Genomic DNA, 27,049 nt, shown 5'->3' with positions numbered 1-27,049 from the left:
ACACATAACTCCATCCAGCTCCCTGGAAAATGCTTCGAATTATCAACTGTAGATGTGCTGACAGGAAGAAAATCTTGTGGGCATGGTAAGAGGCTAAGCTACCTCAGGCCCGAAAGGGAATACCTTAGCAGTATGAATGTAATGCTATTTAATTCCCCCCCTTCAAATCCCTGCAGCTCTGAGGAAGCTCCAAATTATAACAGGACTCCTAAGGGAACAGCACATAATCAGCCCTGCTGAAAACATGTTGGATAGTGCTAAATAAATCCCAGGTCTAATTATGTTACTGAGACTGCATGGGGACTGCACATGTGGAAGTCCCCCCAAAAGTCCTATGGTAGTTGCAGTGAAGCAGAGTCAGTTACTCCAGTGCCCATTGTAGCTCAGCAGCCATCTCCGGGAAGGAGCTGTGAGAGTCCCCTCACAGTGCACAAGTAGCCCACATTAAATCACTGCTTATTTAATCTGTCAAACTCCTTTCCTTTGGTCTAGGGGGCACCTCCCCAGGCTGGAATAAGAACCAGAGCTGTGGCATCAGACGGGAATGTCTCACCTGCTGTTGCTGGGGTGCAGAGCCTTCAGATGCTCCTCAAAAAAAAGCCAATCCTTTCCCAAGAACTCAGTATATCGAAGTTATAGAAACAAGTTGGAGTTTTGTCTGCAAAAGTAGAAGGTGGTATTTTGTTGAAGTAAACAAGAACTTTGCCGCTGACTTCTCTGGGGCTGTGTCTTGACTATGACAGCAGCAAGTATTGGACCAATTTGCACAAAATGCTCAGCACCCTGAATGATCTTTTCTACAGAAAATGACTGCTTTTTAACTCAGGAGGTGCAATTCTTTATGCCGACATGAGTGGCACCTTTCTGAAAAGTCCTTGTCACTACTGACCTGATTTTAAGGTATAAACATGTATCACCTGGACCAGGCCTCACTACTGAGAGCTGATTCAGACTGTATGGCAGGTTTGAAAATAAAGCCTTTTATCTAAACAAGAGGCTCCTGAATTTTCTTTTTCTTCTGTGGTTTTCATCAACGATCCTGAAGGAAAATACTAGCGGACGCATATCACCAATAGCAAGAAAATGCTACTTAAAGCTATATGCCTTCCTTTGTATTTTTGTTATGTTCTGTTTCTGTTATTTGATTAGTTGGCTGTCAAAAAAGAAGATGACATACTAATTACTTTTGTAATTGTTACACCAATATACTACTGACAGCCAATATTACTGTGGTCTGCAGTCAGGTATCTGTATTGTTACATATTACTATGCATCAGTGATTCTTGATGATATATGAAGTGAATATTACTGGTTTTTTTCAACTTCCTAAGGAGGGCTGGAAGCACCCTGAGAATGTGAGTGCTAATTATATAGACCACAGAGACAAATCTTTTCGCTTTGCTGAAATATATACATAAGAAAACATAGAAACCAGAAAACCTTGGATGGTCAATAGTAGCTCTGTTTAGTGTTTAAAAAACCTTCTGGAGAGTATTATGTATTGCTGAAACTCATGAAAGAAAAGACATTAAAATTCCTCTGTTCTGTGGGATACATATAGCTATTCTTGATAAAATGCTCCTTTAATGTTATGCATAAGAAATCAGGTCTTTCCTTTGAAGTCAGAAGGAAGAAGTAAGGAATTAAATTTTTGGTTCTCTGATTCCCCCCAAATTTAGATAATTTATGTTAGAACTGTATTAAAAAGAAGATTTCAGTTTCTCAGGTTTTCTTTTCCGTGTGCATGTTTTTTGTGGCTCATTGAGTCTAATTATATTGCTGTTATCTTTGTTTAGACTAATTCCACCCCTAGTATTGACTGGCAACAAGCGGAAAAAGCAAGCTGAAGCTTTTGGGTCTTACCTCTCCTGAACTTCACTCCAGTGCAGTGACACCAGCAACACTTTTGCTGTTGATATTTTCTGTAATTCTGTTTGGATTCTGTGCCTGACTGAGCAACAGAACTGCTGGGTCCTTCTCAGAAATGAAATTTCCAAGTGGAAACCTCTGAGGCCTTCACAATATCTCTTGTGGCTCATATCATGGGCAAGTCATGGTTATAACTATTGTGCAGCAGCGCACTGAGGCCCTCAAGAAATGCTGTGTGATAGTCATGGCTCAAACACCCAGTGAGAAGGAGCGTGCCTCAGGTGAAACTAGATGTGCACAGTAATGTCCAAATCTTTCACAGCACTGCTGACCAGCAAGAGTTACAGTACAAGGAGGCATTGCAGTGCTCTTAAACCTTTCAAACAAGGGATGGGTAGCATTTGGGAGGTGTAACTGTGGGTCTGTCTTTCCTTTTCCTTGCTGATGCCCTGTATGACAGCCAAAATGAACCAAGGGAAAGCCACAGGACTGCTCTTGCAGATGGTCTCCTCAGAAACCTGGGTGGAGGCATCGAAAATTTCCTCCTCCTTCAGCTCAATGGAGCATGGACTCCTTATTCCCTATGTCTTCTGCAGAGCTGATGTGTTGGTGGTCTTTTGCTGTTTCTTTTCTGGCATCTAAAAAGACTTAGGGAATGATGACAAGGGTATGGAGACACTTTTGTCCAAGGAACACTGAGATAAGCCAGGATGCTTCAGCCCAGGATGAAGAGGGCAGTGGGGAGATGCATGGGTGAAATACAGGTCTGCCTAGCTCATGGCAATTTTGGGAGGTATCAGATGAAGCCAGAGTATCTGGTTCAGAAAAAAAACAGTGTTTTTTCACAAAAGGCACAGCAATGCACTGAAATTGCCTGTTGCAGGGTGCTGCAAATGCTAATGTTAGCATGGGTTCGAGAACTGGGCAAGTTTGTGAATGAAAAGCATGATGTACCTGGCAGACACAGAAACCTGTGGAACTGCAGAATGGTAAAAGCTGGGAGAACATTTGAAGAAAGTACCTTTGTCTACGGCTTTATATGCTGCTTTTCCTATTCCAAATTTCTCAGTATCCACTTCTGGCCATTGTCAAATACAGGATGCTGGGCTAAACACACCCATGATCTGTTCCAGTCCAACTGCTCTTAGGCTCTTGTTTCACCATGCTTTTATACAAATACCTTAAACCAGAGAAGGTTCACAGGGTACCTGTGGAGTTGCTCAGGGAAGTTGCTCAGGGAAGAAACCAACAGGGTTTCTTTTCAAAACTGATCTGCTCACCAGTGTGTGTTGTGTCGTAAACTAACCACTTTCCCAGGCTGACAACTTCTCACTATTTGCAACACTATTATCAGGGTCCAGGCTATCAGAAGGGCCCTCACGCTGCTATCCACTTTGTTAAACAGAAGTTGATTTTACGTTTAGTGGTGCATGGAGTGTACAGATGAAACAAATCACTACCATAAACTCAGCAAGATGAATAGGTCCTGTTGAAAACTAGCAAGGAAGACTGAATGCAAGATTAATATGCAGTCCCAAGTTACGCTTCCCACAACTTCCATTGATTATTTGGAAAGTAAAAAAAAAAACAAACCCAAACAAACAAACAACTATGATTCCTTTTATAAATTGGACTGAAATTCTTGTGCAATCATTCTTAAGAGAGGAAAATAATTTGTCTGGGAAGAGAGCTCTTTCACTGGTTTCTGTTTGAGGGGCAAGAGGTTTTTAAAGTTTCCTGTCATCACTTTAGGGCTGTTTAAAAACAAATTCTCAAAATAAGTACAGAGTTCACAAACAGAAGATTTGTGCTGCTTGAGGGCTTCAATAGACTAGAAGGTCAACATGGGCAAAAGGAAAGGATCAGCAGCTTTTCAGTTTCTCTCACCTTTGGCTCTGAGGCTGACTTGTAACTATGAATAGGTGACTCTTACTGTGCTTATTGTAAAGGTGGGGCAGTAAAGGTTTCTTTTCTGGGAATTTGATAGGGAATTGGCATCAAGAAGTTCTTCAAAGTCCAGGGACCGGGTGAAGGATAGGCTGTAACATATGGTGAGTTGTGTGATGTTTTGCTGTTGGAAGATCATCCCTGTGATGGGATGGGTTAGACCTTATTGATTCCTCTGTTTCCCGTATTTTCTACTTACAAGTGACCGTTTAATCTTACATGATTTCCTTAGCTGCATGGTAGATGACCTTCTTGAAGAGATGTGCTTTCTGGGTTAGAGAGTCTTCTTATCTGTCAGAAATTTTAACAACAGGATGCAAATTGTCTAATTTACGCAGAACAGAGAACCACAGTGTGTTCTTTCCCTTCCCAACCAATAAGAAATGCAGTTATAATTCATTTACTAGTCTCAATTATGTGGTTTTTTTTTTTTCTTTTATTATTACGAGTTGGTTTTGTTGGGTTTTTTTTCATTACTGCTTGGCTTTAAAGAGAAAGTACTGACCAAAATATGAATCTATAGCACGTCATCTAAAGGATGTGAAAAATTATATCCTATAAGGTCCAATGCTTTGTATTGATCTTACAGAAGAGACAAATCTCGTGGGTCAAAGTTGAAGTGATATGGACAAGCAAAATCAATAATAATTTTAAAAAGAGGATTTTTTTTCCTTTTCTTTTACTAATTCATGAAAAAAAACACAGGAGCACCATAAGACTTGCACACTATTGATGTTTTACAGATTGCTGTGTTTTTTTAAATTAATTATATTTTGGAAAATATTTTTGCTAACATCTGGCAAAAAGGTATTTTTCAAAGCTGAAGTCAAGCATTTCTATCACAATGGACCTGGCTTCTCTTGTGTCATGACTAGTACAAGGTTTTTTGATACCTTGAACACGCAAAAATATAGCCTTCCTTCTTTCTTCAGTAGCAGAATTGCCAGTGACAGCAGACACGGAGCTCTGACATCTCATTGTGAACCTCATTGAGTAGTTTCTGACTCAGCTGTTCCTGTCTTCCCATGCCTTTCCCCATGCCCTCTGAAGGCAAAAGCAGAAGATAACAAGTATCAGTGCCCTCCTAGCTGGCCTGTTCTCAGTCTGTTATAATAATGCAGTCCGATCTTCATCACCATGTTAAGAAAAATTAGCTGAATATTCTTCCTGTGCTCTTGGGACAGTAGGTCCTAGTGGGGAAGGAATCTACTTAGCCAGGTAGGCTGATGGAGGTGGTAACCCTTTAAGCAGTAACCTTCAGAAGTTTCTTGAGGCAATGTCTATGGAAAATGATTTTTACTACTGCAGACCTGCCTGTATATTCTGCGTGCTAGTCCTTTTATCTACCTAGTCTTTCTAGATGTGGAGAGATCTAGATTTTTCTTTATTTAACATAACACCAGATCCTTTGATCCGGAATTTTTTGAAACCTTTCAATCCCTGAATTAGTGGTATGAGATTTAGAGTAAAGCTATTACTTGGCAAACCTTGTAGTCACTGAGGCTCTTGATCATGTGTCTGGCCACTGGGTATGGGATAGGAAGCATACTGTCCTATCTGCTCTTAAAGAGAGTCAAAATATAGGAGAAATCTCCTTAGCTGAAATTATTTCAGAGCTTCACTGACTCTCAGAGGCTGCTTTGGATTTCGATCTAGCATTATTTCAGGTTTCAGAAGGAAAATTTCGTGCAGCTTCACCCTCTTACCCCCTGCTTACCAGCACACAGAAGTTTAGTTGAGACTGCTTAGCTTTTTGCTTTTTTTTTTCCTCTTAGGAAAATTAAGCTGTTGTGGATTTATGCTATGTACAAATAAACCTAATCTACAAATTAAAGAGGTCCCTCACTAGCAATATCCCCCTCAGTAGTGATTTTCATGACACCCACTAATCAGTGTCTACCTTCTTGAATACCTGTGTGCTGGCATGATCCCATTAGTGTCTTTGTTGATGACTAAAATGAAGACAACCTATATACAACAAGAAATGCATTTCTGTTGGCAGATGCCTTTGGAGACAGATCATTCCTTTCAAAAATAGAAAATAAAATTATAAAAATTATAAACTAGATTTGAATTATTTTGTTAAAGAGCTGAGGAAAATGCTTCTTTTCCGTTTTCCCCTCTTCCAGTAAGTACTTCTAGTATTTTGCTTCTTCCTATGTCTTGTGTTGTGACCTCTTTCTTGAAGAGAATAAAAATGGACACAAACCAAGATGACCTTTTCACTGGCAAAATTTTGTCTTGCTGTTAGATATTGATATTTATTAAAGTCCTCAAAATGTGCTCTATACTGAATAGACCAGTGGAGAAAATGTCACTCCTAAGAGTCTTTTTAGTTCCTACTAAGGAACTAATGCAAAGAGCAGGCCTTGTGCCTTTGTGTAGGATAACCTGCTAACCATGCACGTGGGTGCTGGGGACAGGGGAAGAGAATCCCACACACCTAATTACAGCCTTTATTATTACACAGCATTTAAAAGCCATTAAACAAATAATTGTTTAATTTCGAAGCTCTTCTAATTGAACATTACTCACACACTCTCCCTTGCCCTCTATTTGCTGTATTAAAAATCACAACCCTAAAAGATCTTGAAAGATTCCACAGTTAAGCAGCTGCTTTGTCCAGGAGACTCAAAGTCCTTTCCCACGAACAACAGATGTGCCTTCAGGTGAAGAGTTACACCAGCGTAGCCAGTGGCAGAATCCAACCAAAAGTATACAGAATCATAGAATGGGTTAGGCTGGAAAAGACCTTTAAGATCATCGAGTCCAACCATTAATCTAGCACTGCCAAGTTCACCACTAAACCCATGTCCCTAAACACCACTTCTACATGTCTTTTAAATACGTCCAGAGATGGTGAGGAGGAATCACCTCCCTGGACAGCCTGTTCCAATGCTTGACAACCCTTTTGGTGAAGAGATTTTTCCTAATATCCAGTCTAAACTTCCCCTGGCACAGCTCGAGGCTATTTCCTCTTGTTCTATCACTTGTTACTTGGAATAAAAAAACTGACACCCTCCTTGCTACAACCTCCTTTCAGGTAGCTGTGGGAAGTGATAAGGTATGCTCTGAGCATCCTTTCCTCTAGACTAAACAACTCCAGTTCCCTCAGCCATTTCTCGTAAGAGTTGTGCTCGAGACCCTTCACCAGCTTTGTTGCCCTTCTCTGGACCCGCTCCAGTAACTCAATGTCTCTCTCATAGTGAGAGGCCCAGAACTGAACACAGTATTTGAGGTGCAGCCTCACCAGTGCCCAGTACAGGGAGATGATCACTGCTCTGGTCCTGCTGGTCACACCATTTCTGACACAGGCCAGGATGCTGTTGACCGCCTCAGCCACCTGAGCACACTGCTGGCTTATATTCAGATAGCTGTCAAAAACCACCTCCGTTTCCTTTTCTGCCCCGCAGCTTTCCCTAGCCACTCTTCCCGAAGCCTGTAGCATTTAAAAAGTGCAGTGGGAAGTGGATGGAAGGAGTGTAACAGAGCAGATTGAAGTGGAGAAAGAAAAACAATAGGTACAAATTTTTACCAGTTTCCTCAGGCATCCATAGCAGCTGCTTAATGATACATGTATCATTATATCTTGGAGTAGTTGGAGGGCAGAAGCAGACTTGATTACACTACAGACAATTGTTTCACAATAATTCTGGACCATTTTTCATTAGCTGTCTCCCCTCACAGCAAAACAAGGGATAATTTTTTTAAAAAAGAAATCTTATACCTCTAGAAGGTTGTCCAACAGTTAAAGATTTTTAATAATTCATCATGCGAAACATCTTGAGCTAAATACTAATTTTCCCAGCAATAACAGCAAAAGATGAATGAAAGGAACTGAAGTTAACTTGCTCTGATAGAAACAAAAGTGTAAATAAAAAGAATGATGCTATCACTTTTTGATGATTTATCAGTGCATTTTTATTACACCCTCCGCTTTGACATGTTTTGTCACTCAGTCTGTTGAGCCAAACCAGTTCATTCCAAGCAAGCTGATTAAGTAACTGATTAAAACAAAGCAGCAGATTTGTCTGCCTACACTCATTTACCATCACACAAGCAATAGGTGGCAGGCCTTATCGGTGAGTGCATCTGCCAACATTACCTTTTAGGAAAAATAAGGACTTTTGGCTTTGATCACCTGGCCTCTCTCATCAGGTCACAAGGTGATACGTCTTAGTGGTGTGAGCAACAACTTTTGTGGCAATTGCTGTTTTCTTGCTTTTAATCCACCTTAAAGAAGAGATGACTCATTCAGAATAACATTTAAATGTGAGGCTCTTGACATCATTAGATAGACTTAATGTACACAGTTATGAACAAGGAAAAATTTGTAGGTGGGGAAGCCTTGTTACTTATTTTAGGTCTGCTTCCTAAGACACACTGTGATTGCTTCTCAGGGAAACTAAAGGTGACTAAGGCTTAAGTCCAGGTTTTTAAAATCCTGAAAATTATATGGCCAAAAATTATGAGTTTTGTTCAATGGCAGCTTCTTTAGAGGAGGACTTCAGCTAGAAAAGAGGACTTCAGATAGAAATGAGGTGATGGGAGCTGAAGTGCAAGGAGCCATTTCAACAGCTGTAACAACAGTTGCCTGCTAGCCAATGGATGGGGAAAACCTTCTGTGGGAATCAGAACTGGGGCGCAAAGTTGAAGCAAAAGACCTGCTGCTACAGACTTGCTATTCACGCTACTGAGAAGAAAGCAAAGTTGCTAGCAACTGCAGGTTCCTCCCAGAAATAGTTTCTGTCTTCTGACTGACCTCTCAGAAGTGGAAGCCAGCTTGGATTTCAAGCGCAGACAAAGCAGATGATGGTGGTGGTATGCATCATTTGGCATTTGTTCCTAAAGCCTATTTTGGGCGCCTGAGGATGAAGCTAGATACCTAGGTTTTTCAAAGCATATTAGAATCATGGAATCATAGAATAGTTAGGGTTGGAAAGGACCTTAAGATCATCTAGTTCCAACCCCCATGCCATGGGCAGGGACACCTCACACTAAACCATGCCACCCAAGGCCTCATCCAACTCGGCCTGGAACACCGCCAAGGATGGAGCATTCACAGCTTCCCTGGACAGCCCATTCCAGTGCTCACCACCCTTACAGGAAAGAACTTCCTCCTTACATCCAACCTAAACTTCCCCTGTTTAAGTTTTAAACCATTACACCTTGTCATATCACTACAGACCCTAATGAAGAGTCCCTCCCCAGCATCCTTGTAGGCCCCCTTCAGATACTGGAAGGCTGCTATTGAGGTCTCCACGCAGCCTTCTCTTCTCCAGGCTCAACAGCCCCAACTTTCTCAGCCTGTCTTCATATGGGAGGTGCTCCAGTCCCCTGATCATCCTTGTGGCCCTCCTCTGGACTTGTTCCAACAGTTCCATGTTCTTCTTATGTTGAGGGCACCAGAACTGCACACAAATCTCCAAGGAGGCCTCACGAGAGCAGAGTAGAGGGGCAGGATCACTATCTTCGACCTGCTGGTCACGCTCCTTTTGATGCAGCCCAGGATACGGTTGGCTGTCTGGGCTGTGAGAGCACACTGCAGCCAGCTCATGTTCATTTTCTCATCAACCAACACCTCAAAGTCCTTCTCCACAGGGCTGCTCTGAATCTCTTCTCTGTCCAGTCTGTAGTTGTGCTTGGGATTACTCTCACCCTGGTTTAGGACCTTGCACTTAGAGAAGTGAAATGGATGGAAGTGAGAGTAAGAGACTTAAATCAACATCTGTGATTTGAAATATACCATGAGGGTTCTATCTGCCTATCTGCTATAGTGTGTGCTTAGAGGCAACAGGCTCTTCCTGCAACAAGTTTAGGATACAGCTGTGATGAGTTAGTGCACTAGCTGTCTGCCTTTTTGAAATTCCTACACTTGGAAAGTCAAAACAAGAGGCCACTGTTGTTCAAGATCCTAGTGTGGGACATCCTAATGGGCAATAATGTATTCCAGAAGCTCTGCTTCCAAGATCTAGTCCTGTGAGCAGAAAAACATGTAACGGCTGCTCTGAGTGGTAATAATGCTAAATGCTGATTTTTCATCTGCAGATAGCAAATGCATTTTTCTTTCTGAACAAGACTGCAAATTTTCAAATCACACACACAGAGAAGTCTTGTATCCCTTAGGTGTTGAGTCCTTAAAATATTGAAATGAGATTATATACATTAAAAGCATCCTGATTCCCTAGTTTGATTTGGTTATTGATAAAACTACAAGCACTTCCAAATAATGCTTCATAAAACTGCTGGTTTAGCAAGTGATTCTGAAATCAAATGTGCTCTGAAATTCTGTCCTTTTTGAAATGCACTGGTAATTGCATTGCAACTCAGATGCTTCTTTAATCTTACCCAGTTCAACATTGTCTTGTTTGAAGATTGTAGTTTCACTAGGTTTTCAGAGAAAAGGAACATAGCAGCTAACTACAGAACACAGCAAACTGTAAAATATCTTGCCTTGTTCACTTTTCCATTGCCCTAGCAATTGGTGCCATTGCTTCCCTTGCCCTGTGCGTTACAGCTTTAGTAAAGTACTGCCAGATTCAGGTCAGCAGAACTTTGCTGGCACTGTAGAATGACAATTCTTATCTGTTTTCTATACCCTGACATTTTCAGTAAGGCCTGGAAAGTTTGGTTAATAGGGTTTGTCAAAAGGGAGCTACAATATAAAACATTGAAATATGGAATAAGAGCAGAGCAGAGAACCCATGTCACATTAAATGTTACCAAAGCAATTTCTAGGAGACTAATTATTCATAATAGATAACTAAATTGTAAATCTCTATTACAAGTGGGGGATTGAATGAGAGTTTCCTTGGAAAGCAGTTCTCAAGTCTGCTACTTTAATAGCTAATGCATAAAGAAAATGGTAGATGTGCCAGAGGCTTTGGAAGATGAGAGGTCAAAGGATGAATGGACAATAACTCCTGGATTCATTCAGTCTGCAAATCCTGAAAGATGTATTTGCATTATAAAATGCCTGATAGACTTTTTTTTTAAAGTCTGATATTGAAAGCATTCTGATATAATAATGCCTTACAACTATTGCTAGCTAGAGAAAGGATGAAGGGACTGACGTCAAAAGAGGGCATCTAGATATGCTTGAGGGTGCTTAGCTAGATTTTCAAAGAAGAGTGATAATCAGGTACTTCCTAAAATTCTTTGGCCTTTTAGGTGCAAGGTCCCTTCTAGGATGGTAATTGTACTTGCTAATGCACCTGTGAAATCCTGCATCCTACCACCTGTCCTTTCTATCATGCGGCATTTTGTGAGAGAAGAGGAAGGGTTGTGGACAGTGCCTGTAAGAAGAGGCTCTCTGAAATACCCTTTTGGGATAGTTCATGACACATTTCTTGCTTTTGTTCTCTAGATTGCTGATCAGCTGTTGGATGTTCTTATTTACTACTAAGTAGCTTTTAATGAGTAAACAATACATTGTGGATCAAACTGTATGTCTGGCCATAGTTTTCCTTTTATTACTTCTGCTGTCCTTCTTTGTTATTGCTCCTGTTATCATTTGCCATGTAAATATATAGAGACTTACTAACCCAAGACAATGTGCTATGCAACTGGAAGTGTATTCCTAAGAAACAGGGATGTAACTGTACTCTAGGGTGGCTGAACTCTTCTTTCTGGATTGGAGGGTATTATCCAGCTCATTAGCAAAACATTCTTAAAGAAGCTCTTGCTCCTTTATGGAAGTTTTAAAGGGGGAAACTCTTCAGACCATAAAAGGAAAGTATCACCTTCCTGGTGTCTGTCTGCAGCTGTGAGAGGAAATAAATACAGTAAGGCTATCTCTGACAAAGCATATGTCATAAATCAGACTCCAACTCTTGGAGTTGTTGAGGATTAATGAGAAATGTTTGTGTACAGAGTAATTGCATTAAATGTGACATAAATGTAGACAGGGTGGAAGAGAGTTGGATTTCTTCCACTTCTGAAGGAATATGTGAGCTTTCAAGAGCTCACTGTATTGGAGCAAGTTTTCAAATTCCATTATTTTTTGCCATCAACTTTGTTTTTTTTTTTTATTTATAGACAACACTGATCTGTATAACTGACAAAGAGCAAAACCGGTACATTTGGCTAGGTAGTGACCATGATGACACTGACATTTCTGTATGGTGATGGTGGAGAGTCCTATTACCTGAAAAAGAGCTTGTACAGTTGATGAATTGCATAGACTTTAAGCAATAGATGACCTACTCTGTTGCTTTGACCTGGGATTAATCTGAGCCTAGGCTAGAGAAGCTGAATTGATCTGGTAGAAGCTGAATTGATCTGGTTGAAGCTGAATTTCAGGACTTTGTAGGTTTTTCAAGTAGTCTGCTCTAACAGGTAGGATGATTCTGTCTGTTATGCTGTTTATGTGAATATTTTGGACACGAACGTAGCAGGTTATGGCTAATGTGCATGAACTCTCTGCAGCACAGCCTTGTGCAATAAGTCTTAAAAAGCATTGGGCAACTGTGTGCATCACACAGTCGCTGCACTTGTGCAACAGAGTTGATGCTTCTGACTTGTTAATTATGCGCCTTTTGTTAATACTGATGAATCCTAACATATAAAATGTATTTTGCTTCATTGTGCATCTTAAACCAGGGCTATTTATGTCCACAAAGGCATGAACATAAATCTAGCAGCTCTTGTCCAGAGGAAGTATTCTTGACTGTCTAATATCTAGCCAAAACCAGTGGATTGTTACATCATGGGATGAGCCATCAAGAAACTACAGAGAGGAAATGCAGACTTTTTTGCCAGTGGAGTCATTCTGTAGACTAAAACAACGATTTTTACCCTAGGAAATCAGTTTTGGGGAGTCTTTAGATCAGCAAGTTGAATATAGTAATTCTCTCACCTCACAATTTTATTTTATATTTTCAGAAAGTTTGCTTAGACTTTACCAGCCGTAAAGCTACTATTGATATGTGTCATATATGAACAGTAATTACTGCTAACCATGCATATAATTACTTTTGTGCACTTAATTTATATTAATTTTCATTTAAAAGAGTGTCAATAAAATAATAAAGGACAGTATAGTACCAAAGACTACAGTAAAATAAGTACAAAAGCAGACACATTTCCTGAGTTTGAGTATGACATGATTTACCATGCAACACAGCCATTCTTCCATTTCGTAGTCCATCAGAGTTGCATCACAAGACAGTGCTTCATAGATAGTCTGCAACAGATGGTTGCTACAGTAATAAAAGATGGAGAGAGGCATGTAATAGGAAAAAGAAGAGCCTAGAGTCTAAGATATGGGCAATGAAAAGGGGGATTAAAGGTCTGACCTCAGAATAGTCTCCAATGTTTTCATCTGCGTAAGATCTAGAGATTGATTTCCATCTTGGTACTGGTCCTTTCCAACCCTAACTATTAGATGATTCTATGATTCTATTTCTGAAGTTTCCAGTAACTCTGGGACTTCTGTCAGACCAGAGGCTAGTGGCGCAAGATGGCATGTTTGCAAAGTTTTCAGTTGTAAAAATTGTCTTCCCAATAGAAGACACAGAGAAGAGGCATGGACCTCAATTTTGACTAGTTAGGAAAATCTGTCTCATGCTTTTACTCAACTGGTTGTTCATCTCATGAACTGTGCTAGTGCTCAGGTATGGCTTGCTCCTTTTGGGAGTCAAATTCAATTTCATAATTAAAAGATTAATATAATTGCACAGTGAGGAATTAGTGTGTGATGAGGAGGATGAAAGTGGGGGTTCTTTGCTGTCCCGTTTCTAACACTATAGCTATTGAGGTGAAACAGAAATCGTGGCTTGAATGCCCTAATATACACTGGGTTTTAGCCCATAGAGCTGAATGCAGTAAACATTCTGGACACAGTTGAGGTCTGTGATATCTGAAAATCATTAAAAACAGTTGTAAATGTGAAAGCTTAACTTTTCCTGGGATATATGGGAGTGGAGGCTTTTTTTGTTTGCTTGATTTTTTTCACAGCTTGGAGTTTATAAATGAGTTTAAGCAATGGTTTTCAAGTGAAAACTTCTTTGTTTGAGGTATTTTGACTGGCTCAGTTTTTAAACTTTGATATAGAAAGGGTATTTTTTTACTCACTTTCCGGACTGGATTCTTTAAGAACTGCTGCACTTTGATTGCCATGTAACTCTTCTCAAACATTCAAGAAACCAGTGCAACTTCTTTTTAATCAAGTGTATTTTTTGGAAGAGTTTGCAAAAGCAAAATTGCCTGGTGATGCCGCATTTATAATTTTAATTTTTATTTGGGCAATCTTTGCATTGACTAATTATTGTTGAAAATCATATGTGCTATCTTTATTTTTGGTGAGGAACCCTCAATCAAGCACAGAGTCCCATCAGTGAGAAGGAATAAAATGGGCTGTGGATGAAAAAAAAACCCCACCAATATTTCCAGTGATTTTTCTTCCCTTGCTTCTAGGCAGTCATTCAAGAGTCTCTTAGCAATTTGTTCAACAGTCCACATGTATGCGATGATAGAAAAATGAAAACTTCTCAGAGCTTTTTGCATTAACAATTATTTACTTCTCTGTAAGAGTCACAAAGCAGTGAAATAAAATTTCTGAGAAAGATGTCCTCTAGTCATGCAGTTGAGGTGGAGCCAACTCACTCCAAAAATGTGATGAAACATACACCAGGGAGGTGGAGCCACTGGGCTGCTGCTGAGTGGCTTCCTTTTGGTATTAAATAACGAAATTAATATGAAATTTTTCTAAAAAGGGGTTGCCAGAACAGATTGTAAGTGATGCTGATGTCTTTTGGGACCAGCACATAATAATGTGTTCTGCTCATCTCCTTATATTATACAGAAATGTTAAAATCTAGGATTATAAATTGTTCTGCTAGCTGTTATTATCCATACTAAATGATTTTTTGATACTTCAGAAAACTGATGCGCAACTAAGAAAACACCATTGCTATCGCTTGTGCAAAAGACATTGTAATATCATCAGCTACAGCAAATAAGTTTATTTTACTACAGAATTGCGTATTCTAATTGATGGTTAAAGATCATTAATTTTAATATATTTATTATATATATTATATTATATATATTTATATTATATATATTATATTTTATATTTATATTATATATATTTTATATTATATATTATATATATTATATTATATTTATATATTATATTATATATATATATAAGCATACAGAATGGCTAAAGTAGAAGGAAGACCATTCTGGGTTACATATTTTTTTCTCTATTTACAATCATACTCTATTTTTTAATATATTTAGTTGTGGAAACAGTCACATACTTTTTAAATAAACTTTGCCCAGCACCATCAGAAAAGGGAAGAACATTTTGAAGAGATATTTACATTTTTGCCAAAAAATGACTCAGCAATTTGCCTTTACAAGGAAGCAATAGTGTGTTTTTTCTGAATAAACCATTGCATTAAAAGTTGATTTGTTCCAAGAAAAGGAGCTGAAATTAGTTGCTGACATGCAATAATTCATTTCTTATTTTACCAACAGTAATTAAATTGCCTGGAACTGTTGTCATTTAACAGCCTATTGATTGGCTAATGTGCATTACTTGCATGCAGGCTATTGGTAAAATCCAAGGATTAAGAAAGGAAGAAAAAAGAAGAAAAACCTCAATAATTTTCATGACCATCACAGATGAATGATTAATTTATTTTGTAATGAAATGTAATTTTTGCAAACACTCGTAGGTTAGATTTTAAATATGTAATTTCAGCATCAATAACCCTAAAGAAGGGAATGGTAGTTAACTATTAGTTCTTTGGAGAGGAGCAAAATGGCTAATTGGTTGTGCTTTGTTTAAACCACATGAAGATTATATAGCTCTTCCTTCCTTAAAAATCAGAGATTTCTGCTTGGATCAGCATTTTCATTATTAAATTCCTTCCTCTAACCGTATAATTGGCAAAAACTTCTGATACTTTATTCCTTTTGTTCCACCAGCATCTAAAGAAACTTTGTCTTGTGCATCAGATACTCTCAGCCTAACAACAACTACACACAAAAGTGGATATAGGCAAGTTCAGCAGCTTTGATTTTGTCCAGTCAAATTTGATACATTCCAGTGCTGCATTAGTGGCCTATGTGGGGGAAAAAAAAATCAATGAGGTCAGCATCTAGGTCCCAGCTGAGAATAATCCATCTCATAAAAATAAACCAAAAAGTTCTCTGTCATCACAGTAAACTATAATTTATAGTGTTGCAGGCTCCTAATAGAGGAAATAGAATAGAATAGACAGGGAAACAAAGGTCAATTTTTTAAAAGAAAGATGTGAGATGGGATTTTCTAAATCACCTAACCATCAAAAGACTAATAGCGAGAATGTCTTTCTGTGAAATCAGGAATCTCCAGTTAGAAGACAGGAGGAGGGAAATGAATTGGATATATTAGCTGCCTAAATGGGAAAGAAGTATTGAAATTCAGTCCAACAAAACAGTAATTAACACACTGATGAAAAAAAAAAAAGTATTAAAGTCATCATATACAGCTTCTAGGAGGATCAAGGGGAATGGAATAGCTCCAGGACACAAAGCTGAAGAGACTATCCATATTACTCAGTTTATGTGCTATGGCTGGGGGTTGTTTGGCCAAATGCAGAAGTAAACAATGCCCATTTCTCCATCTGCTTGGCTTTCTTTGCAAATCTGTGATGAAAACCAGGCACTTCTTCATACTGTTTTTCCTCATTTAAGCCACAGCAGATAAATTGTGCTGTGCAAGTGCTTGTTTTTCTCTGTTGACTAGAAAGGGAGCCTGCATCAACTGATGGGATGTAGGCACCTCCACTGCAGATGTGTGAAATTACAGAAGATGAATCCTATTGCTGAAATGGTTGCCTGTCATATCTGGAGACTTGACTAAGTTCTTGGTCCTTAAATGTCACTGAACCTGCGTCAGCCCTAAATACAGCTGTGGTTTTTGGGCCACCATCATTCCCGTTGCTCAAAAGCAGACCACAGGTAAAGTGAACGTTCGCACTCGTTTTTCATGATGCCTAGTGAAAGAAGAACATAAGTGCAGAGCCAGACTCCCTAGCATTCACTAGTCTATCTTTCAAAGTGCAACTGTATGTAAGCGATAACACGCTTGTTTTTATTTCAATAAAACAGTAATTTAGACACTAACTAAGTATGTCTGGAAGAATATATGGGAAGGCTATGAAACTATTAATAACATTTGGACATTTCCTGCTTTGTTTTAATGCATCACAAGTTAACTCAGTATTGATTCAGTATCAAAGTTCTGAGAAACAAGCCTCTTACCAATATCTAGGATCCAATGTTGTAATTGAACTAGAAAATGTTAGATTTCCAGCATTACTGCTGAGAATTCTTCCCAATAAATGTGTGTTTTCCACTGGGGCTGAAATCACTGCAAGTGCTAGTTTTAATTTTTTTCCTTTTTATATCTTTCCTATCATACTGGTTCCTTTTCTCCTCTCTCTGTGTAAAATAAACATAATGGGGCCCACTCTTGCATTTTACAGTCTTGACTTACGGGAGGATCATTCGAGATACTTGGTTTAGATAATTAAATCTTTCGTGGATGGATTAAACTTGGGAGGAAAGAAAATGGGTTCACGTGGAAAATATTGTGTAGAAACAAAGAGCCAGTAGGAATCACAGGCAGTAGAAGCCCTTGTCAGTGTGCAAGGAAAAAGAGAGTGTTACGGAAAAGGTAGGTATGGTTTTGACACTGAAGCACAAGGAAGTAAAAAGAGTTCATGCATAAGGAAAAATGAAATAGGGCAAAGGGTGCAAAGTGACAAGAAGAATGTATTTGGCCTCTCAATTTTGAGTGGTTTCTGGCATAGCCAAAAACAGATGGCACAGCATTTTCCATTATATATGCCTCCTCATTTCAGGATCTCGCTCAGATTTCCGTATTCCCTTTATCCAGCATCTGATATCTACAGCTATTAACATCCAGAATTTGTCAGTAAGCACTGAAGAAATGCACAACATGCTTTTTTTTTTTTTTTTCCCCAATACTCATTTTGATTTCCCTTCTTAGGTCTAGAATCACATAAACCTAGTTTCTTTCAGAAAACAAGACCATAAAAAGAAGCCAAAAGATAGATTATAGTTTGTTTGGGATTTTTTTTTTTTGTATCTTTGGCTTTTGTTAGATGCCAGTGATTGATAAATTATGCAGTGCACCTTTCCTTCCAACAATATCATTCTTTCTCATAGCAACAGACCCTGGTAAGTAGCCTCAGCCACAACATCCTGCAAGGTAAAAACATACTGTCACTAGACACCAGAAGATACAGCTATGTATGGAGCATCAGGAGTGAACTAGAGTTAGAAATGTCACTGCCATTGTAGCAGGTCCTTTTGTCAAGTTACATTCACAGATTTATATGAAGTTTGTTAAAACTTCATTTTTTCAGCTGGTTCTAGTCTGTGCAGTTACAGTCTCTCCCATGCTGGATGTGGTATGGACACATATGCCTCCCCACTGGCTTTCCAAAGTGCCTGGATTTTCTTTTTCTGAAGCTATGCCGCTGTTTTGGCAAGAGTCTGTTTCATGTGAGAAGCTACATGGTGCACAGAAAAGCTTATTTCTGGTAAGAAGCCAACAGTTCTTTCTTATCTATAAATGGTTCATCACATACGTAGTAAATGCCAAGTAGTTGAATAGCCACAGCTATAAATAACTTTCTAGTTACATGTATTTTGTTCTTTGATTGTTTTTCCATAGCTAATTACATACAACAAATATAACATCAAATATAGATAACCTAGAAGTTATTTATCCTCTTTCTTATTCACCCTAGATAACTTTTAACCAAGAATATACATTCACAAAATATGCTTGCAAGCCACAAGTGTCAAAACCTGAACCTTCAAGTATATGTGATCTAGTTGAAAATAAACGTTTAGTGACTAACAAGGAAGAAATTACACTGACTTTTCATACCTTTGTCACACACTTACCAAAACATCAAAAACTAAAGAATGTCTGAGCCTCTCATTATTTCTAAACAAGTACAGTCCAAAATACATTTGAATCTTTCTGATTGATTGGGACACAGAAAAAAGAAGAACTTGTATTTGAAGTCCAGTAACATTTTGCCCTGGAACAAATGTAGCAAGAAAATAATACAGAAATTATGAATTGTCTGGATCAGATGTAGTTCCCAAAACATCTAGCATATCATCAGGCTCTGTGCTTCTTCATAGAGCTATAGAGTTAATCTACTATCATGTTAGACAAGCTAAGTCTGGCTAACCTAATCAAGAAGTACTACAGATCTGTATACCTCTTAGATGTAGGAGCACAATGGAGACTACACAGAAATCTGCCAGGAAGATACCTTAGAAATTATGCCAACCTGATGAGAAAAATATTAAAATAAGGTTTACGTTTTGGTGGCTATGGTTTATAAGAATTTCTGTATTCTCTAAGAATACAGAAATGTGAGTTTTAAAACTAACTTTTCATATTGGTATATGCACTTTTGTACCGTCATATCAGTAGGCTTGACTGTCTGTTCATTCCCATTCCAGATCTAAACAGGGGATCTAAACAGGATCTAATGGAGAAATGTGATCTGAAATTTTCTATAGACGGATGTTTTACTCTAAATTGTAGAAAAGCTATTCTAAAATAATTTTGAAATTTTACATTACATTTGGCCAAATAGCAGCAGTTAATCAACACTCCCAATGCTTATATCCAGTTTCCTGTCTACTTATGAGGCATAATGTTAATATATTTGTTTTTATGTGGAATTACCTGTACATGAGAATTTACACTTGTAGCTATTGTTCCTGTAATGAAATAGTTCCTCTAGCCCATAATATCATCATCCTGGGCCATAATAGACATGAGTTCTCATGTGCCATTGGTGCTTGGACTGAATTCCCGTCATTGCAGACACAATCTGAACTGTTGTTGTTTTTTCCCTCCAAACAGTGGGCATATATTATTTAGCACACAAGTTTCCAGTTGCAAGTGCCTGAAACTCACATGGTCATAAACCAACAGAGGAAAAAAGAGAACACATAACATGGGATTCAGAAATAATTCATGATGATTTAGTTTAATTTGAGTTACTATAACCCTAAAGCTCCATTAAAACCTAAAATTAATGCTATTTCCTCCTGAGAGCAGAGAACAATCTGCTAACTTTTGCCAGGATGAGAGCTATTATGATGTACAAGATGAATGTACATAAATTATAAGGGTTTATATTTGCTGTTTTCCTAATGTTAACTTTGACTGGCATGTCAAATTAAAAGCAAGTGGGAAAAGAAAAGAAAAACCTGCATCAGATTAAGAAGCATGTAAGGAAGTGTAATTTCTAACTACAAAATGCAAGACCTTCACTCTTCAAACAATCCAAACAGGTTTTCTTTTAATGATTAGGTTTCACTTTCTTCCCCTTTATACTAGAGATGCATAGAGCACTACAGAAATATTTGGAAATAATTCAGTAAGCTGGATATCTCCCTTTTTCACAACTCTAGTAACACTGGGGATCCTTCAGGTTTCCTACTGTTAATGTTTGGTGAAAGGAATACAGGAAAATGAAAGTAGGTTGAAAATTGCTGATTGAAACAAATGTAGAAAATCAAAGAAAATTTTGTATCTCAGGACATGACACTGAAATTGGCCTGAACACACTTGTAATGGCACTTGCACCATTTTGCAGGTAAACAAATAGAAAGTTGCTTTTCATTAAGGAAGACAGATGCTGCAGAGAGCCTGGGTCTCCCCAGAGCAGCTGCTCTGTCTAGGATTCAAATAGGTCATTTAAGCCCTCATCCCACAATGAGAACTATTGGGTCAGAATGTGCCTATCCAGGGATTAAGTCATGACCTGATCAAAGTGAAAAAGTGGCATTTTTATATATACTTAAGGCATGTTGTCAGAACATGAATATTTCAGTGGGAATTTTTTCCTGCCTCACTCTTTATATTTGATACAGAAAGCTTCAGCCTTGCTCATTTCAATTCAGTTGATTTCTGCTCCTGTTGTTCAGCTCTTTTTTCATTCAGATAGTTTAATTTACCTACTCTTTTATACACACAGCTACTGTGTTTATGGATAGTGAAATGCCTTTCTGTATGTCAAATGAGCTTTTAAAAAGTATTATACTCTGCAGGCACGCAGGGGATGATGTTTAAACATAGCTTTCTCCTGCCTAGGCTTCCAGTCGATTGAATTTTGAATCTCCTATGAGGTAAAAAAATTGATTATGGAACATTTTTGATAGGGTTTGGTACATAACTGTATAGCTATTTATTGAGATGCATTACCAGAAGCATCATAAAGCAACTGGGTCCATGATGTCCTTTTAAGGAGATTATTGGGTAGGGAATGGCTTAACATTTCTAGCTTCCTGTTGAATATTTTGGACAGGAAAGGATATTGCTGTAGAAGTCTACATTACTGCAATATGATCATTCCCTTCTTACAGAAGCTGAAAAGTTTATCAATATGTAGTTGGAAAGCCAGCCACTGCCCAGCAGCCAAGGAACAGTTGGGGATGCATGAGCTGAGACAGAATTCAGTGCTCACCTTCTGTCTTGGTAGTGAGCTGGGGCAGCTGATGCTGGTGGTAAGGCTAGTGAAGGAGACTGCCTTTCCCACTGCTCCGCATTGCCTCACTCCACATGCTTTCTCTGTCGGTGGCAGGAGAATCTGTCTTAGTGTCTCAATCCTCTTGTACAGTCTGTAGGGTCACTGCTGTGTTTTTTATCACATCCCTGGCTTCTTGCTGCTCTGGGAAGAATGGGGAAAGAGACAGAAGTTGCCTTTGCTATAGCTTTTGGCAACATTGGCCAGTCCATAGTTAATGGCAACTCGGATGCCAACAGAAGCAAAAATATACTTCATCCGTACAGTGAGCTTTATAAGACTTCTCAGAGTACAATGTTGGGGTTAGGAAAAAGTTAGATCAAAGCTGTAATTTTGACTGTTTTCCTTCTGCATTATCACTTATAATTTAGACCTTTTTCTACTGAAATTAAGAAGAACCACCAACTTTTAAGGTTCTTAGTGAGTCTAAAACCTTTACCAAGTTTGTTAATTTCATAACCGTATTATGTCCAATTGCAAAATCATTGGTCTCAATGCAATGATTGCTTTTGACACTGTCTCTCTCTCTCTCTTTTTCTCCCTTTGTAGCTTCAAGTTCACTTTATTATTGATGAAAAACCCTAGTATTTTTATTCCTGTTCTGAATCTGGCTGCTTCCAAATCCCTAGGGTTCCAAGTCAATATGTTTGGTAATGACTTCATAGAAAGGAAAAGAAGCCAATTTGTTTTCCATTGTTGTGATAAATGCACACCTGAACTTTCAGCTGGTCTTGGCTTCAAAACAAAAAGTAACCAGCCTTGCTGGGTGACTCTATGGTCTGAGGAGCAATCTGTGTCATCAGAAGTACTGATACCTCATTTTCTTTGTTTATTTTTCAGTGCTCAGGTGACTTATCCTTCAGATCTAAATGCAAAAGTGTGAGACGCAGACATAAAACTGAAAGACGAGATTGCTTTAAACCTGAAATTAGAATAAAGCTCAGACATTTGAACAAAGATTAATGTTATCTTACAACAGGTACTTCATAAAATCCCACAAAGGAAGGCCATGCCACTAAAGGGAGCACAGAGGTGCATATAATTAAAGGAATTTAAAATTAACGATAAGAAATTAAGGTTTTAAGGCAATCAATGTTTTCTGTGTAAAAGAAGACACCAAATTTTATCAGGATTTTCTGTCAGGAGACATTTTTTTTCACATGCAGTGTATGGTAAACCCTCAGTCAGAGTTACTGGATTTTGGCATGATGCTCTTTTTTTTTTTTATACTGTTTCTTGATGTGACTACATTCTTAAAGGAGGTGGATGCAAAGCCTTTCTCATCTTCCCCTTTTCTTTAATTTTACCTTGTAGTTTAAAAAGTAGGATCAGGTTTTGTTTTCTTATGAGTTCTTGTAGATTTACACTTGTGCAAACGAGAACCGAACAGAACCCACATACAGTCATGAAACTGAAAAAAAAACCCCAAGCAAAACTCTTAAACTTCAGCAGCACCACCACCCTTTCAGAAACTGCTAGTGGCTAAGTTTTCTGTATTGGGAGCCTCCAAATCTATGGCGTGTAACTGGACACATTGGGTTTGGGGCAAAGCCATCAGTGATGCCTACAAACTAGGGCAAATTTTGCATTCAGTGCTTGCTGCCGTTGCCCCATCAGCAGCACTTTGACCTGAGCTGGCTGGCATATTGCAAGTTCATGTATCTCTGCGTTGTGATATAGTCACACAAAAGTGTCATTAACGTAGATGTACTTAAGTAATAGTATAATTCTGAATAGTGTCCTCAGAGGATGAATTGTACTGAGAACCAGTATACTGATGCTAAATTGAGCACTAAATTGAAGGCTTAAAAATGAGGAAGCTAGTAAAAAAGATGTTAAGGTGAAAAGTGAGGAAATTAAAGTGTTGCAGCTCAGCATGGAGGCTACTTAAACATCCCATAAAATGAGTAATAAATGACTACCCCTAGGTAAAAAAAGAAACTCAAAGAGCAGGATTGTAAATTAATATGTGTAGGTAAAGGCAAATTCTGGAAAAGCTGAACTTGTCTCTATACAGGAAGGGAAGAACTCAGCTTATGAAGATGATTATAATTAATGGCAGGTAAATATGAGGCAGAAATGTGGGGATACTAAAAGTCATTTTGCAAAGAAAACAGCCAAAAGCATATAAACAAATAACAAAGAATTGTTTAAATCTACAAAGAGCAGGAAGCCTGCTAAAGCAGACAGAGCCAGAGTCAGCTAAAGGACAAAGCTCTACAAGAGGAGGCAGAATAGGAAACAGCTGTGTGGGAGCTCTCCTGACTGCTTCTCCTGGCCATTCTTTTTCCTGGCCTGGTGTCCCCTACTCAGGATATTTCTTTTTCCTGCCACAGGTCTTCACATGTGATTTTGTGTTGTTTTCTTTTTATTTTTTTTTCTTTTCCTATTTTTCTTTGGTCTGTGGACTTTCCTCCATCTGTGGGCACAGTCTATAGCTTACGTTTCCAACTATCCCCTGGAGAAAGGGATATTTCCCCAGGATTATTTAAGTCTAGCAGCATTTTGGAAATGGAATGCCTCTAAAATCCCAGACCCAAAAGATCCTATGGGAATTTAATCCCTATAAATGTTTTGTCAACATTTTCTTTTACCTCTTTTGTGGCTTGTATAGCAATTATTGAAATGTGGGAGCATATGGTATAACATAAGATATTAAAATGACAAAGAATACACAAAGCATACTTGAAACAGCTTTGTGCATCTGCTTCAGCATCTTGGCTAAATTCCAATATGGGTTATTAGATTCCTAAATTCCCTACTCTTTAATTGTCTCTGTGATAAGGTCGAATTGCATCTATTCTAGTGTCCTGTGCATCTGTGCCTCAGTTTCCCAGCTGTATGAGCCTCTGATTAAAGAGCTGATTTAAGATTAACCCTCGAGCCCAATTGCTAAATCTTGCTGCACCAAAATGTTCCTTGAAAACAAATTAGTCTTTTCAGCCTCACTTCTGAGTTGCTCGTACTTTTCTTGTGTCTTTGGAGGGCTAAAAATTTTGTATTTATCACACTTTTTTGAAGTGTCCTGAGACCTAAATAGTGGTAGTCCTGTGAAGCTACAGCCTAGGCACTTGAAGAGTAAGACACTCTGACAGTCTGCTGTCTTAATATGCTGCTAGCAGCCCATTCCTCCCTAAGCACCATTTTATATGGTGAACATTCACTAAATTTTAGTATTGCAAAATAATTTCTGAAATCTGGAGAGTAAGGAATTGTAAAAGAATGTAAGTTTATGGTGTGCCACCTAACATTTTTCTAGTTTGTTCTCTGAATAATTTGGGAGTGTTTGGTATTTAATGAGTAGAATCCTGCTTTAAGTGCTTTCTTTTGCCTTAAGCTCTGAAGATATTATTCAGGCTCTGAAAGTAGTGGAAAATCACTAGTTAACAAAGAAAACTGATTTTTAGATGAGGTAGCCACTCTATTGTATAGGGGTTTATTCTATATTAGACTATATTTAACAGTAGATATAGATTTGGGGATGAATGAAGGGAAGTGGTTGGTAGAAAAAATGATGATAGATCTTATGTAGCTGTGAAAATGACATATGGAATCTTTTCTTTTGTACAGGAGGAAAAATAAGCTCTGGGTTTGAAATGTAGCTTCAGGGAATGGCTGGTAAAAAAAAGAACCTGCTGAAAAAAAAAGTCAAAGATATGTGCCAGTGGTAATTGTGTTTGTTTTGCTTTCAGTTAAAAATCATTTTAACCTGGAAAAGTAAAAATTTACATGATTGGGGAATTTGATAGTGTATGAAGCTAAACCTTCAGAATTTCCACAGGTCTTGAGAAAAGTGGAAATGATTTTTATTGTAAAGTGTGTGTTTTAATGGTTTGAAATAATAAGTCCAATAATGTATATATAAATATATGTGTGTGTGTATACATGATATTCAGGGAAGGCGAGGGTAGGAGGAAAAGAACTTCCAATAACTTGGCAGTTGTATAAAAACAAACAATAATCAGGGTAAGTTAAAATTTCACAACAGGAAATGTAGAGAGCCAAATCATACTCCCCGTGCACCACTCAAGTAACCGCACTATGCTCTGGGGAGTGCTGGGGGCAAAGGATCTTCCCACCCAGATGTTCCACAGCTGCAGCAGGGTGGGTAGAATGGGCTGCTTCATTGAGAAAAGCATGGTCATGTGGGGAAAGTGCTTGGCTGAGATTTGCAAAGCCACAGAAGGGAAACACTCAGGTCCATTAACTGGCATTCAGACGAAGGGGACCCCAAAAGTACCTGGCTTATTATTTTTATTATGATTTTATTATTATTATTATTATTATTATTTTGTTCTTTTGTGGGGAAAAGAGATCAGAGCTGTAATTGACTGAGGGTGGTCTGAAGGTAATGTGCTTAGCCTGTATCTCAGTCCACTCCTTGTCCAGAGTTGCTAAAGTTATCCCAAACATTGATTTTTTTCATAAACAAATACAGCTTACCATAAAGCTAGAGGCCAGACACCACATTTTTATTTGCATCTGACCTTTCCCTGAATCAGGAATGTTTGAAAATAGGTCACTGTTCCATCCTCAGTCATAACAGAGAAAATATTTAGTTGTGCATGTGGTATGTATTTTTAATGGAAATGTTTACCTAATGAATATTGTGCTGTGCTACAGGATAGTTATGCTTTCCTTCTTCCTTCTCTTATCTCCTGTGCTTCCGCTAAGAGACAACACTGAAGACCCATGACAGAAATGTATCTTTTTCTTTTATACAAGCCACGTTAGTGTGACAAAGCTTAAAATAACTGCTGTTGAAAGAAAAAAGCATTTATGGGAAGTACTTTATATTTTTGGCTCCTATTTCTCATGTGTTGATGATTATAGCTGTTAAACAAATCACTGCAGTATTTCTTCTGTGTATCAAATTCATGGGCTTGAAATTCCTCATACAGCTGATCAGTTCTGAGCTCTAGCAAATCTTGATGGAGGGGAATAAAAAATGGTACTGAAAATAAGGGTCATAAAGGATGTAGGTGTCAGAAGAGTATCCTACAGAAGAAAGCACAGCATCAAGAGGCAGGCCACAGGAGCTATGCTTGTAGCTTGGACATGGACCTCATGTTTCCTTTCTTGTGCTGCTTCTTGGCATGTCTGCCTTGTTCACATAGGTGAAAATTTGTAGTCTCCTACTCTGTTGGGAGAATGTGCTTAGCCTGCTGGGAGCAGCTTATCCAGCAATAGCTGGTTCTACTCCAACAGAAACTGTCAAGTCACACCTGTATGTTTGCAGCCTGCAGGTTGCCTACAGCCAGTGATGCCAGCCTCCGGGTGCTGGGAGAATAGTAATAGTTCTATGGCTTGGCCCAGGCAGCCTACAAGCTTGTGATGAATCAGTGCTTGTTTCTCACACTAAACTTGCAACAGTGCAGTTCAGAGACTTGAAACCCAGATGTTTAAGGTGAGGCTCTAGAAGCCTTCAGGTATCTAAATTAGGGTTGGACTCTCAGAGATGTAAAGCATTTGCAGGTTATATTCGAGTGGCTGCCTTTTATCTTCTCTCCTGTTTGGCCACAGGTCCTCAGTGACTCGGAAAATCACATTACTACTCAAGCAAGAACTGCTGGCTGCAAAGCAAATACACTTGTAAGCATTTTGCATGTTTCATGTTACTTGCTCACTCTAGCTCTTTCACATCA

This window comes from Psittacula echo (genome assembly GCF_963264785.1).
Source record: "Psittacula echo genome assembly, chromosome: 2".
NCBI classification, from domain to species: Eukaryota; Metazoa; Chordata; class Aves; order Psittaciformes; family Psittacidae; genus Psittacula; species Psittacula echo.
The sequence above is the reverse complement of the archived record's forward strand: the minus strand, read 5'-3'. Positions refer to the sequence as shown.